Genomic DNA, 12,612 nt, shown 5'->3' on the forward strand with positions numbered 1-12,612 from the left:
TATGAACTTTAAAAATTTTTTGATAATTGTATTTCAATATAATTGATTTTCTTTGTAATCCTCAAAAATTTTTTGATAATTGTATTTCAATATAATTGATTTTCTTTGTAATCCTCTATATTTTGTTTTATTTTATGCATTTAAAAACATTATTCTGAGGAGTCCATAAATTTCACCATCTAGCCAAAGGGAATATGATCCCAAAATGTTAAGAACCCTTGATATGGAAAGATACTGCTTCAATCACAGCTTGAAGAAAATGAGAGATTCTATGAGATGGAGAGAAAGAGGAGCATTTTAGGCAGGGGGTACAGGCAGTACAATGATACTGAGATGAGACATATAAAGTCATGCATGAGAAAGAGAAATAAGCCTAGTTTTATGGAATTGTGCCCTGTGAGTACAGGAAAAGGAAAGGAAATAATGTATAAGGAGGCTAGAAAGATAGGTTGGAACCAGGTTGTGAAGGACTTTAAAGGACAAATAGAAGAGTTTATATTTCATCTTAGAGGAAACCAAGAGATTATTGAATAGGACAGTGACATGGTCAGATCTATGCTTAAGGTAAATCACTTTGGCAGCAGTGTGGAACGCAAATTGTAGTACAGACTTTAGACAGGGAGACCAATTAGGTAGGAGCTGTGGTGTACTGGAGACAGCTCAAACCAGCAATTTAAAAAATTTCAGTATGAGTATTTATACTTTGGAAATAGTTAAGGGCTTTATTTATTGTTTGATTGATTGTCTAGACTTAATAAAGTATTGGAGAAAAGTGTTAATAATGAAGATTAAACTTGAAAGTTTTTAATGTACATTTCATTCTTCAAGACTATATTAGCTTTGATACTTACTCCTCCTTATCCTCTGCACATTCTGTCCCTGTGGTTGGAGAGCTAGAAGTTAGGGTGAAAAACTTCTTTCAAAACCTCCATTTAAAGAGAGTTCCTAAACTTGGGATCTATTTCCCCAATTTAGTACCAGCTTACATTCCCTGGGCTTTTCTCCACCTCCCCTCCCCCCCATCTCACTAATCTCCCTTCTCCAATTTTTAGCTTCCATGAAGGACTGTGTTTTTTCTTTCTTTCTATATTTGTTTCCCCAGTACTTGATACAAATCCTGGAACATAGTAGATGCTCAATAAATGTTTACTAACAATTGATTATGTACTCCCCATCTCCAAAGATCTGGTTGTTAAATAACAGCACACTTGTGGGGAGAAGTCTTGGAGAGAGATGATTAAGTGAAGAACTAAGGTGGTATGGTATAAATAAAAAGAATCAGGAAGTGGGAGGTATTGTGAAAGCAGAAATTGGTAACTTATTGAATACATAAAGTGAGGGAAAGTAGGGTGTAGGAGGATAATGTTGAGGTTATGAACCTGGGAGCCTGAAAGTATGGTGAAGCCTTAAACAGAAATAGGCAAGTTTCGTAGAAGAATGGGTTTTCAGGGAAAAACATTGAGATTCTTTTTTCTCTTTGGGTGTTTTTAATATCTTGATTGCAGTATTTATTTTATTTTTTTTTCATTTTAAGTGGATGTTTTTATACCCACAACACAGAGATCATAGATCCATTGAAATGTCAGTTCTCCTCCAATCTCCTGTACAGGACCATAAACTCCTCAAGGGGACCAGCATGTCTCTTGTACATCTTGCTCAATGCTTTGGATATGGTAGGTGCTCAAACAGATATTTCTCATATTCTGTTCAATAAAGAGAAAGACTACGGTAAGTCAAATAAGTTAATTATTTAGAATACAGTTACAATTCTTTCCCTAAACCTAATTTTCCCAGCTTTATTTTTCTCCCTTATCAGATAAAAGTTTGTATGAGTTGAGGGTTAGGAGGAGTATTACTCTTCCAGATCAGATCTTTGCTCATAATCTTTGCTCTTCCTGAACAGAAAGAAGGCCTATTTTCATTCCTCCTTCCAGGATGTCTTGTGATTGCCAGAAATTATGAAGGTGGCCTCCATGTAATGGCTATAAGTCATTAGTAGCTACTTTCTGGGTTCTTTCTGTCTGTGGGAGGGTAAATACATATTATGAATGAAGGAGTTAGACCCTGTTTTGCCAAGGCCTTGGTTGGTGAAACACATCAGCAGCTGGGCAAATTTAAACATACCACGGCCTTTGTTCACTGTTGAGAAAGACTGAATAGGACATGGGATGACAGGATTCAGAATTGGCAGGGACCTTAGAAATTACTCAGCCTAACCCTTCATTTACAGATATAGTCACTGAAATTCATAGAGTTCAATCAACTTGTCAAATGTAAATGACAATAAATGAGAGAGACAGGATTTGAAACTAAATCTCATTCTAAAATCAATCTTCCTTCCTTTATTTCAAGCTTCCACTTCCATTTTACAGATGAGGATACTGAGTCCTACAGAGTTTCCTGTGACTTGCAGAAAATCATAGATGTAGAAATGGGGGAGGGGGATCTCAAAAGCCATCTAGTCCAGCTCTCTCATTTTACAGATGAAGAAACTAAGGTTCACAGTGGGTAAAAGACTCTCACAATGTTCTATCAGTAGTAAGTCTTAGAAAAGGGTTTCAATCCTGTTTTGTGACTCCAGAGCCCACTGCTACTGTAACTGTGATTTGAATTCAGGTCCTCTGACTCCAAACACATTGCTTTCTGTCCATATCACCTTGCTGCTGTAGTACATGTCAAGATTGTCCTCTAGGGACATTTACAAAGAGAACAATAATTGTGTCAAGTTATTCTTTCCCACTTACGGGAATGGTACAGATCTCAGGATATGTCCCCAAGATGTTTGTTTGTTTTTTTTTTCCCTGACTTTGCCAAGAAAAGAAGCCTATAATACTGATGGGACAGAATCAGCTACAAGATAACTGAGCAGGATTTTGTTATATTATTTGTATGGAATACTATTGTGCTATAAGAAATGATGAGGAGAATGCTTTTAGGAAAACCTGGGAAGACTTATATACTGATGCAAAGTGAACTGAGCAGAGCCAGGAGAGCATTGTATATGGTAACAGCAAGATGACGCAATGATCAACGGTAAATGATTTAGCTATCCAAGACAATTGTGAAGGACTTATTATGAAAAAAGCTATTTATTTCCAGAGAAAGAAATGAAGTCTGAATACAAATTGAAGCATACTTTTTAAGCTTTCTCTTCCTCCTCTTTCTCCTCCTCCTCACAACAATTCAAGGAGATAGGTGCTATTTATCTTCATTTTACAGATGAGGAAATGAGAGATATTTAGTAATTTCTCCAGGTTCACCCAGATAATAAGTGTCTGAGGCAAGATTTGAATTGAGGTCTTCCTGAGTCCACATTCAGTGCTGTCTCCAGTCATCACCCAAATGCCTCTGTAAGTTGATTTATTTGCTCCTCACAATCTTATGAGAGGTTTGGGAGAAAGAAAGGAGGGGGAGGGAAGTTTGGGGAAAAGATGAAGAGTTCAATTTCAGACATAGGAATTTATGTAGAAAACATAATGTACTTTAGGGAACAGTGAGCCAATTAAGCTGAAAAATCTTATAGAGAGAAGTTAGACTGTAGATTTAGATGTGGGAAGTTGTCACCATTGAAGTAATCAACCACCGCTTAAGAGCCTACTATGTATCAAGTACTATATTAGGAAATAGGAATAAAAAGACAAACATGAAACAGGGCTGGAAGGGATGGCAGAGGTCATCAAACAAATCTCCCTTATTGCATTGGAAAATAACTGAACAACAGCCAGTTAGATCTATCCATGACCTTATGATTTCTGTTCTCAAGAAGCTTACATTCTGTTCTGAGGATAGCAAGTACACATATATTATTGTTGTTCAGTGTTTCAGTCATGTTCAGTTCTTTGAGGCCTCATTTAGAGTTTTCTTGGCAAAGATACTGGAGGGGTTTGCCGTTTCTTTTTCCAACTCATTTTACAGATGAGGAAACTGAGGTGAACAGGGTTAAATGACTTGCCTGGGGTCACCCAGCTAGTAAATACCTAAGGTCCCATTTGAACTCAGGTGTTCCTTATTCCAGGCCCAATGCTCCATCCATTGTGCCACCTAGCAGCATAAATACATATATATGTATATATCAGATAACTGTATAGGCATCTGGGTGACACAGTATATAGAGCACTGAGCCTGAAATCAGAAAAACTCATCTTTCTGAGTTCAAATCTGGTCTTAGATACATACCAGTTGTATGACCCTAAGCAGGACATTTCAGTGACTTATTTGCCTCAGTTTCCTCGTCTGCAAAATGAGCTGGAGGAAGAAATGGCAAGTCACTTTAGTATCTTTTCTGAGAAAACCTCCAAATGGGGCTAGGAAGAATTGGATACAACTGAAAAACACCTGAACAACAAAATAAATGCAAGGAAATTGTGCAGGGTGGTGTGAGGAGCTATTGTAAAAGCTTTGAAGGAAAACAGGATTCTAAGAGGCAGAAGTAAGAACATTCTAGGCATGCCTGGAAAGGCTTGGAAGCTGGAGATAAAATATTCATTTAGAGTGAGGAATAGTGAGGTCAGTTTGACTGACTGTCAGAGACCAGATTTGAACTCAGGAAGATGAGTTTTCCTGATGCCAGGCCCAGTGCTATATATATATACTGTGTCACCCAGCTGCCCATACATTTATTTGATATATACTTATATATGTATTTATGCTCCTAGGTGGCACAGTGGATGGAGCACTGAGCCTGTATATATATAAATAAGCCCAGAAAAATATTCCGGAATCAGGTTGTAAAAGGCTTTTAATACCAAATAAAGGAGTTTGTATTGGATCCCGGAGGTAATAACCTGTTTGGGCTCTGGTGTGGACTTCTTTTTCCATGTCTCCTTGAACTCGATGTGCCCATGATAAGGAAGTTCTAACTTTCTTGAAACTGCCATCCAACAGCAGTCTCCTTGGAGAAAGGAAAGGATCATCTCCCTCTCCCATCTCCCTCTGGCTTTGCCAGGTCCCATGTTTTGGTTTATTTAGAGTTGGGTGGGGTAGACTCACCTGGCTGGTTCTTCCTCTCCAGTCCTGTGCCTGACTTCCTCAACCAAGGCAGATTTCAGGCAAAACAGGTCCTAAATAGACTGGCATCTTCCCCACCCCCTACCTTCATTTCATTTCGTGTTACTTGTACCTTTTCACTGCTTTTTAAACAATAGTTGGTCTTTTTGGGGTGCTTGTTTGAACTCACAGTGAAGTAGAGTTAGAAACTGTTATAAAGGTGTTATAAGATGTGTAAGGGTTTAACAACCAAGCTCTCCTGGAAAGAAAATATGCACACATGCTTTTAAGTTTGGTCTGCATTATTTACACTCTCTAAAAATCGGGAAGATCAACACAACAATAAATCAAGCACTGGTTTGAAGCTGATAGCCAATTTCTGAGGTGTAAATGCTCATATTCAGAATTAAACAATGGTTTCTCAAAAGCCAGTTAGAACTGGCTCCAACATGCCTGTGGTTGTAAGACTTTTTTAGGGGGACCCAATGGCTGTGAGGCTTGACAGCCTAAACCTTAATTTCCAGAGATGGGGAGAGGAAAGTGGGGGGCGGGGAGGGAGCAGTAGCAAACTGGTTTTCTCTGGGAGTCAGGAGATGAAATGCTTCAAGGGTTAATTAAATCCTGGCCCAAAGCTCTTGGCCATATAAGGAAATTCCATGGTGGAATGCAGAAGTCCTGTTTACCAGCTCTGCTCTCCCTGAGCTATAGCCAAGAGGCCTGAAAGTTTGCTGGGCCTGAGGTGAGGTCTGGAAACTCAATATGGAGAGAAGGAAGGGACTGCTGCACATCTGAGGCAATCTGCAAAGGTGGAAAAAAGCAAAGGTGCGCTGGATAAATTATTTTTAAAAAGTGAATGGGAGTGAGAGTTCAGGAGGGAATTTGCCTGTATCACTTCCTTTAAAGAAGGCACTGATTCAAATCGCAAAGGACCTCTGGCTTACAAAAAGATCATTTCTTTTCCTAGGAGGTCACAACTCCAGGGGAATTAGCTGGTCACTTAGAGATGACATACATATCTGGAAAAGAAGCCCTCTAGGTATGAAGTAGGTAAAGAACTGGACCTGGAGTCAGGCAGACTCAGATTCCTGGATTCAACACTTAGCTGTGTGATCCTGGGCAGGTCACCTAACCCTGTTTGCTTCAGTTTCCTCATCTGTAAAATGAACTAGAGGAGGAAATGGCAAACTACTCCTGTATCTTTGTCAAGAAAACCCCAAATGAGATCCTAAAAGAGTTGGACATGACTGAACAACTGAACAATAACATCAGGAAAGGACTTGGGTTCCTATATTATAGGATTCAGACCAGGAAAGGATCCAGGCCTCTAATTTTACAGATGAGGAAACTGAGGGCAGATAATCAGCAGAATTAGTGTAAACGGTAAAATGGAAAGTTGACTGGATTTAAAGTTAGAGAACTGGGGTTCAAATTCCCTCCTTGGCCACTTGGCATTGTGGCAAAAGTGTTAGAGTCAGGAAGAACTGAATTCAAATCTTGCCTTATTAGCTGTGTGGTCCCAAGTGAGTCATTTAATCTCTCTCACCTTAAGTTTCCTCATCTGTGAAATATAATTCCTATACAGTGATTTTTGTGAGACTCAATTAGCTCATTGAGTCATCTTTAAATGGCTTTATCACTTCATCAGCAAAGTTATAAAGGACTTTTGTGTGTTAGACACTGAGAGACTAAAAAAAAAAAAAAATCAGCAAGTATTAATTAGGAACTTACTATATGCAAGGAACTGGGCTAAGTGTTGGAGAGATACACAGAAAAAGCAAAAACAATACCGGTCCTCAAGAAGCAACCTTCTAATGAGATTGGGGAAACAATATCTACAAATCAGATCGAAGATCCATCCTCTCAGGGAGTTTTCATCCTCTAGAGGATATGACAGGTACATATGTGAATGTAATCAAGAGATGTTTCCCATTTGTAGCATGGGAGTGTGTGTGGCATTGTGTGGATCAAAGGGAGTCTCCCCCACCTTCTGCAAGGGAGGCTTTATTTCTTTTTATTTTTTTTTTAATTAAAGCTTTTTATTTTCATGGACAATTTTCCAACATTAACCCTTATGAAATCTTGTGTTCCAAGATCCGCTCCCTTCCTTCTACCCTCTCCCCTAGATAGCAAACAATCCAATATATGTTAAATATGTGCATTTCTTCTATACATATTTCCACAATTATGGTGCTGCACAAGAAATATCAGATCAAAAAGAGAAAAAATGATAAAGAAAACAAAATGCAAGCAAACAATGAAAAGAGTGAAAATGCTATGTTGTGGTCCACACTCAGACCCCACAGTCCTCTCTTTGGGTGCAGATGGCTCACTTCATAACAAGACCATTGGAACTGGTCTGAATTATCTCATTGTTGAAAAGAGCCACATCCATTAGAATTGATCATTGTATAATCTCCTGGTTCTGCTCATTTCACTCAGCATCAGTTCATGTAAGTCGCTCAAGGCTTCTCTGACATCCTGCTGGTTGGTTCTTACAGAACAATAATATTCCATAACATTTATATACCACAATTTATTCAGCCATTCTCCAACTGATGGGCATCTGCTCAGTTTCCAGTTTCTGGCCACTACAAAAAGGGATGCCATAAACATTTTTGCACATGTGGGTCCCTTTCCCTCCTTTAAGATCTCTTTGGATCTTTATTTCCTGATAGGAGGGGAAGCAAGAGGCTGAGGTTAGAAGCTTGGCCATTCTGCTCTCTTTAGAGAGAGACACAGGCAGACAAAAGGATTATGGAACTGGACGTATCTATCTGCTTCCTTGAATATTATTAGTCTGGGGGATATGGTGTGTCCGATTCAATCTAACTTCTGATTGTTGCTTCATTAGTGAGGTGCAGCAGGATCTCATTCTTATCTGAGCCTTGATTCTTTTCTCACCAAATGCCAGTTTCACAATGAACATATATAGCAATTAGCAAGGAAACTCATTTATCCAATTTGATAGTCAAACAGAAATCAGAGAAAATATTCATAGGTGATTAGGTACCATACAATGCAGAGTAAAGGAGTACTCCCATTAGGAGTGAAATAATTGAGAGAGAGACAGAGAGAAAGATAAAGAGACAGAGACAGAGAGAGGGAGAATCTTTACCCAAAGACAATTTTTATTTTGTTCGCTGGAGCTAGAATATCTGGGAAGTTTTGCTTGATCATTTCTTGAGAGATGACATGTAGATGCTTTTTTTTTTGTTGTTGTTGTTCATGGCTTTCAAATAATCTACTAATTCTTAAATCATCTCTCTTTGATCTGTTGTCCAGGTTAGTTGTTTTTCCAATAAGATATTTCACATTTTCTTGTATTTTTTCATTCTTTTGATTTGATTTTATTGTCTCATGAAATCATTAACTTCTACTTATTCGATTTTAAATTCTAAATTGCTTTGTTCACTTCTTTTTCCATTTGGATTTTTGTGCCTCTTTTGATCAATTCTGTTTTTTTAAATGTTTTCTTCAGTATTTGTGTGTGTGTGTGTGTGTGTGTGTGTGTGCCTCTTTTCAAATATATATATATATATATATTGCATCACTCATTTTTAGAGTGGTATTGGAGTGATTTGCCATTTCCTTCTCCAATTCATTTTACAGATGAGGAGACTGAAACAAAAAGGGTTAAGTGACTTGGCCAGACTCACACAGCTATCTGAAGCCAAATTTGAATTCAGGAAAATGGGTCTTTCTAATTCCAGATCCAGTCTCTGTCCATTGCTCCATCTAGTTGTCAGATATAGCGTTTTGACTATTAAAAAAGACTTTCCTCACATCAGTCATGTGAGGAAAATAGAAGTGCAAATATCATTATCTCCATTTTATAGATGAGGAAGGTGAGATCCAGTGATTTGACTACAGTTACACAACAATAATAAACTGTGTAATATGCAAGCAAGAAGTCAGGTTTCCTACCCCAAATCTGGGTGAAACACAGAATGGTGTTAGGATTTTCAGATATATGAAGGGAGGATAGAAAACATTTATTTAAATAGAAGACAGATTATATGTGTCACATGTAGGAATGATGAGTCGGACAGGAGCATAGGGTTTATAATAGGAAATAGTGGTATAAAATAGAATAGGTAGAAATTATGGAATCTTTTAAAAACTAGGCAGAGGAATTTGGACTTAATATCATAGGCAATAAGGAACCACTGTTAGTTGTTGAATAGAGGAGTGACAGAAAGAAAGCACCTACTCCTTTGACCTTCTATAAGCTAGCTTTATCCTTACCACTTGAGCAAAAAACACATTCTCTGAGGTCACCAACCATTTAAAAAAATCTTTGCCTAATGTTAAATTCGGTGGTCTTTTCTTATTTCTGAATATTATTGAAGATATCCAAGCAGTATTAAGTGCCATTGAGTTCTCTTTTCTTTCCTTTTCCTTATATTTTTGCTAATTCAACATTTATTTGCCTTGCTTCTGTCGAAGCAGTCATTGCCATTTGTTTTTCCTAGGGCTTCCTGGGGAAGGAGAGGGACAGGTACACTCAGAGAAGGTGAAAAGTGAAGAACAAAGATCCTTCACATGGGGAAGATTCCTGTTGCAGACAATGGTGGACTCAGCAGCAGAGAAGTGTTCTTCAGAAAGGCAAGGGTAAAGATGAACTTGATCTTGGCCAATATAATCATGTTTTGTTTTTGTTGTATTTTTTTGTTTTTTATTTTTTGCAAGATAATTGAGGTTAAGTGACTTGCCAGAATCATGCAGCTAGTATGTGTCTAAGTGTCCGAGGCCAAATTTGAACTCAGATCCTCCTAATTTGGGGGCCACTTTGCCTTCTAGCTGTCACTCTATATTCTTTTGGGGTGAGAGGTGATATAGAAAAGCTTCCTACAGATCAGAGAAGACAAAGGACTATTTTTTAAAAAGTCTCCTCTCTTCCTTTCTTCCCCTCTTCATGGTGATTTGCTCTCCTAGTTCTCTGAGTTTTTTATGATTTTTTCCCTGCCTTGTTTGCTGCCTCTATTTTTATCCTCCCATCTTTTATCTGGGAACAAGATTTGCTGGGTGCAAAGTTGTTCGAGGAACACCAAAAGTTATAAAACTTCTGGGCAACAGGGACATGATAGGGTGAGCTGAAGTGACTGTTAATAGACCGTCGACAACCTATTAAATGCTAACTATAGCAAACCAAAAGCACAGAAGTTACCTACAGAGAGGGCACAGATCAGTGCTAAAGAAAAAGTGGGCTACTTTTCTTTGGAAGGATAGGACCTGGCTCAGACACAGTGGCTCCCTTTTAACCTCCAAGTCTATTTTGAGAGAATGATCCTGCTGCTAAGGGGGCTAAAGGGGTGATGTTCACTACCCAGCTAAAAGCGAAATTCAATCTTTATTTAGCTCACCGCTGATGGGTATAGAATCCTAGAGACTCTCAGGGAAGTTGGAGAGGTTCAAAGAAAAACTTCCTCACACTCCTGTGCTCCTGTTCATCTTATCTATCCTCACCCTCTGTCTCCTTCTCTCCCACCTTCCCAGAGTTGGGACAGCTTTTATTTATGTGAGAAGAGGGGTGATTTAATCATCAAATCATGAGATTTTAGAGCCAGAAGGAACCTGGTAGATGATGTCTAACCCTTCCATTTTACCAAAGGTCCAAAGAACTGAGATTATTTGCCCAAGCTCAGACATCTCTTTGTAATGACTATTATGAAAATTCAGGCTTTCTAAGCTCATTCCTGTAGATTTTCCACTCTTCCACTTTTATATTTCTTGACAGTCCCAAGCAGTATTATTAGAAGAAGACTAAAAAACTAGTCTGGAAAGATGCTTAAAAGAATTAAGAATTGGGTTTTGTATACATACATATATGCATACACACATAAAACCTAACTTTTGATTCTATAAGCTAAAAAAAAAGATATAACATATATGTATATATATACACACATATGTTATACCTTTTGGGGATTTTCATATGGTTTCAAATGTAGACCATCCTTAGATATAAGACAATTCCATCCTTTGGTCTCGATTTTGGGAGAAGATGTTCAAAATACTTTCTGTGCCTCAGTCTTTCTGTGCTCTAATTTATTTTAGGTGTTACTTCCATGTTTCCTAATGTGCCAATTAAGTTCTCCCTCTTACTCTATAATTTCTCTCAGCACCTAGAATCTTCTCACTCTGGAACATCCCAACACCATGCTCGTCCCTTTCTATCATTGATTACTTCTTCTTGGGGCCCTTATTTTGGAGAGGGGCCCAGCCCAGCTGATTTTCATTCCCTTACAGGGTCTGCTTCAAACTTTCTGGACTTCAACAGCTTATCACACCCTCTCTTGCCATTTTTCAACTTATTGTCTATTGTATGTTGTTTTCCTTAGTTAGAATGTAAGCAACTTGAAGACAGACTTTTTATTTTCTTGCTTATCTTTATACCCCCATTATTTAGTATAGTGTCAGGTGCCCTAATTAGTGCTTAATAAATGCTTGCTATTATTGTTGCCCATCCCCTATCCATCTATGTTCAATAACTTTGGTGGTTTCTTACTTCTTACATGATAAAGTAAATACTTCTTAGCTTGTTATCCAAGGGCCTCCACAATCTGTCTCCCACCCACTTTTCCGGCCTCATCTCATACTGATGTGGTCATACTGAATTCCTAGTTCGAAATAAACATATGACAAATTCACAATGGCCATTCTCTTTGCCAAAAGGTAGATTTATTTAGGGGAAGAATTTACAGACAAAATAAGAGGTAAAATAGGCACCAGGAGAAGCAAATATGAAAGAGTTGGGAGAGCAATAGGATTATCAAGAAAAGGAATTTGTAAGAATCCATTAAAGGAATATGCCATGAGACTGGGAATGCCATTGACTGGCACGTTAGATCCATAGAGGAGTTTAGCAGACTAACCAAAGTTAGCTAGAGTAAGGAGAAAGAGGACATTTAAGGGAAAAGCACTCTGAGGGGGGAAGACAGTTGGTCACAGTCGACTTAGTCCTGAAAAAGTTTCAGCAAATATTTTCATCATGAGCAGATCTTTTATAGAGGGAATTTTTCAGGGAAACCAGGGAAGTAAAAGCATGAACTCAGAGGGAGGGACCAAGAAGCCAGATGGAATGCACTGATAGACAGGATCCCAGACCTGTCTAAATATATGCTAATCAATATCTCAAAGGCTGTTTAAAGAGTCACAGGTTGGGAGATAGACAATGGAGGTTGATAAAGAGTTCCACCCTCCGCTGTGGATAGAGCACCAGCCCTAAGGACTCGAGTTCAAACCTGGCCTTAGACACTTAACACTTCCTAGCTGTGTGACCCTAGGCAAGTCACTTAACCCCAATTGCCTCAGGAAAAAAAAAGAGTTCTATTCTCACAATCACTCTATATAAATAGGATAGTCTGGGAATTAGTTATATCTGATAATAGCCAGATGGGCTCCTTCCTGACAGGAGAAGAGAGTAGGTCCACAACAATACTATTCCATTTTACATGTCAGACTTTGCATGTATATAGGTGTGTGAGGGGTTTGGGGGATGTAGGAGGTGGGTGGTGATTGTACTTGCTTTTTATTACCTATCTCTTTATTATAGATAGATCTTTGGTTTTTGGTGGAAAACAAAATGATTTGGTGGAATCATAAGTAGTTTTACTGGGATCTTGA

The 12,612-nt window shown here is 38.4% G+C and overlaps 1 long non-coding RNA gene across 1 annotated transcript in view; it reads right to left on the reverse strand.

Moving 5' to 3' along the window:
- Positions 1 to 768: 768 nt before the first annotated feature.
- Positions 769 to 12,612, reverse strand: part of LOC105749040 — a 35,138-nt gene continuing 23,294 nt past the window's right edge. Inside the window, exon 3 of the long non-coding RNA XR_001120319.2 lies at positions 769 to 1,703. This is a non-coding gene — a long non-coding RNA (uncharacterized LOC105749040). The remainder of the gene's footprint in view (positions 1,704 to 12,612) is intronic.

Source organism: Sarcophilus harrisii, chromosome 2 (genome assembly GCF_902635505.1).
Source record: "Sarcophilus harrisii chromosome 2, mSarHar1.11, whole genome shotgun sequence".
Taxonomy (NCBI): domain Eukaryota; kingdom Metazoa; phylum Chordata; class Mammalia; order Dasyuromorphia; family Dasyuridae; genus Sarcophilus; species Sarcophilus harrisii.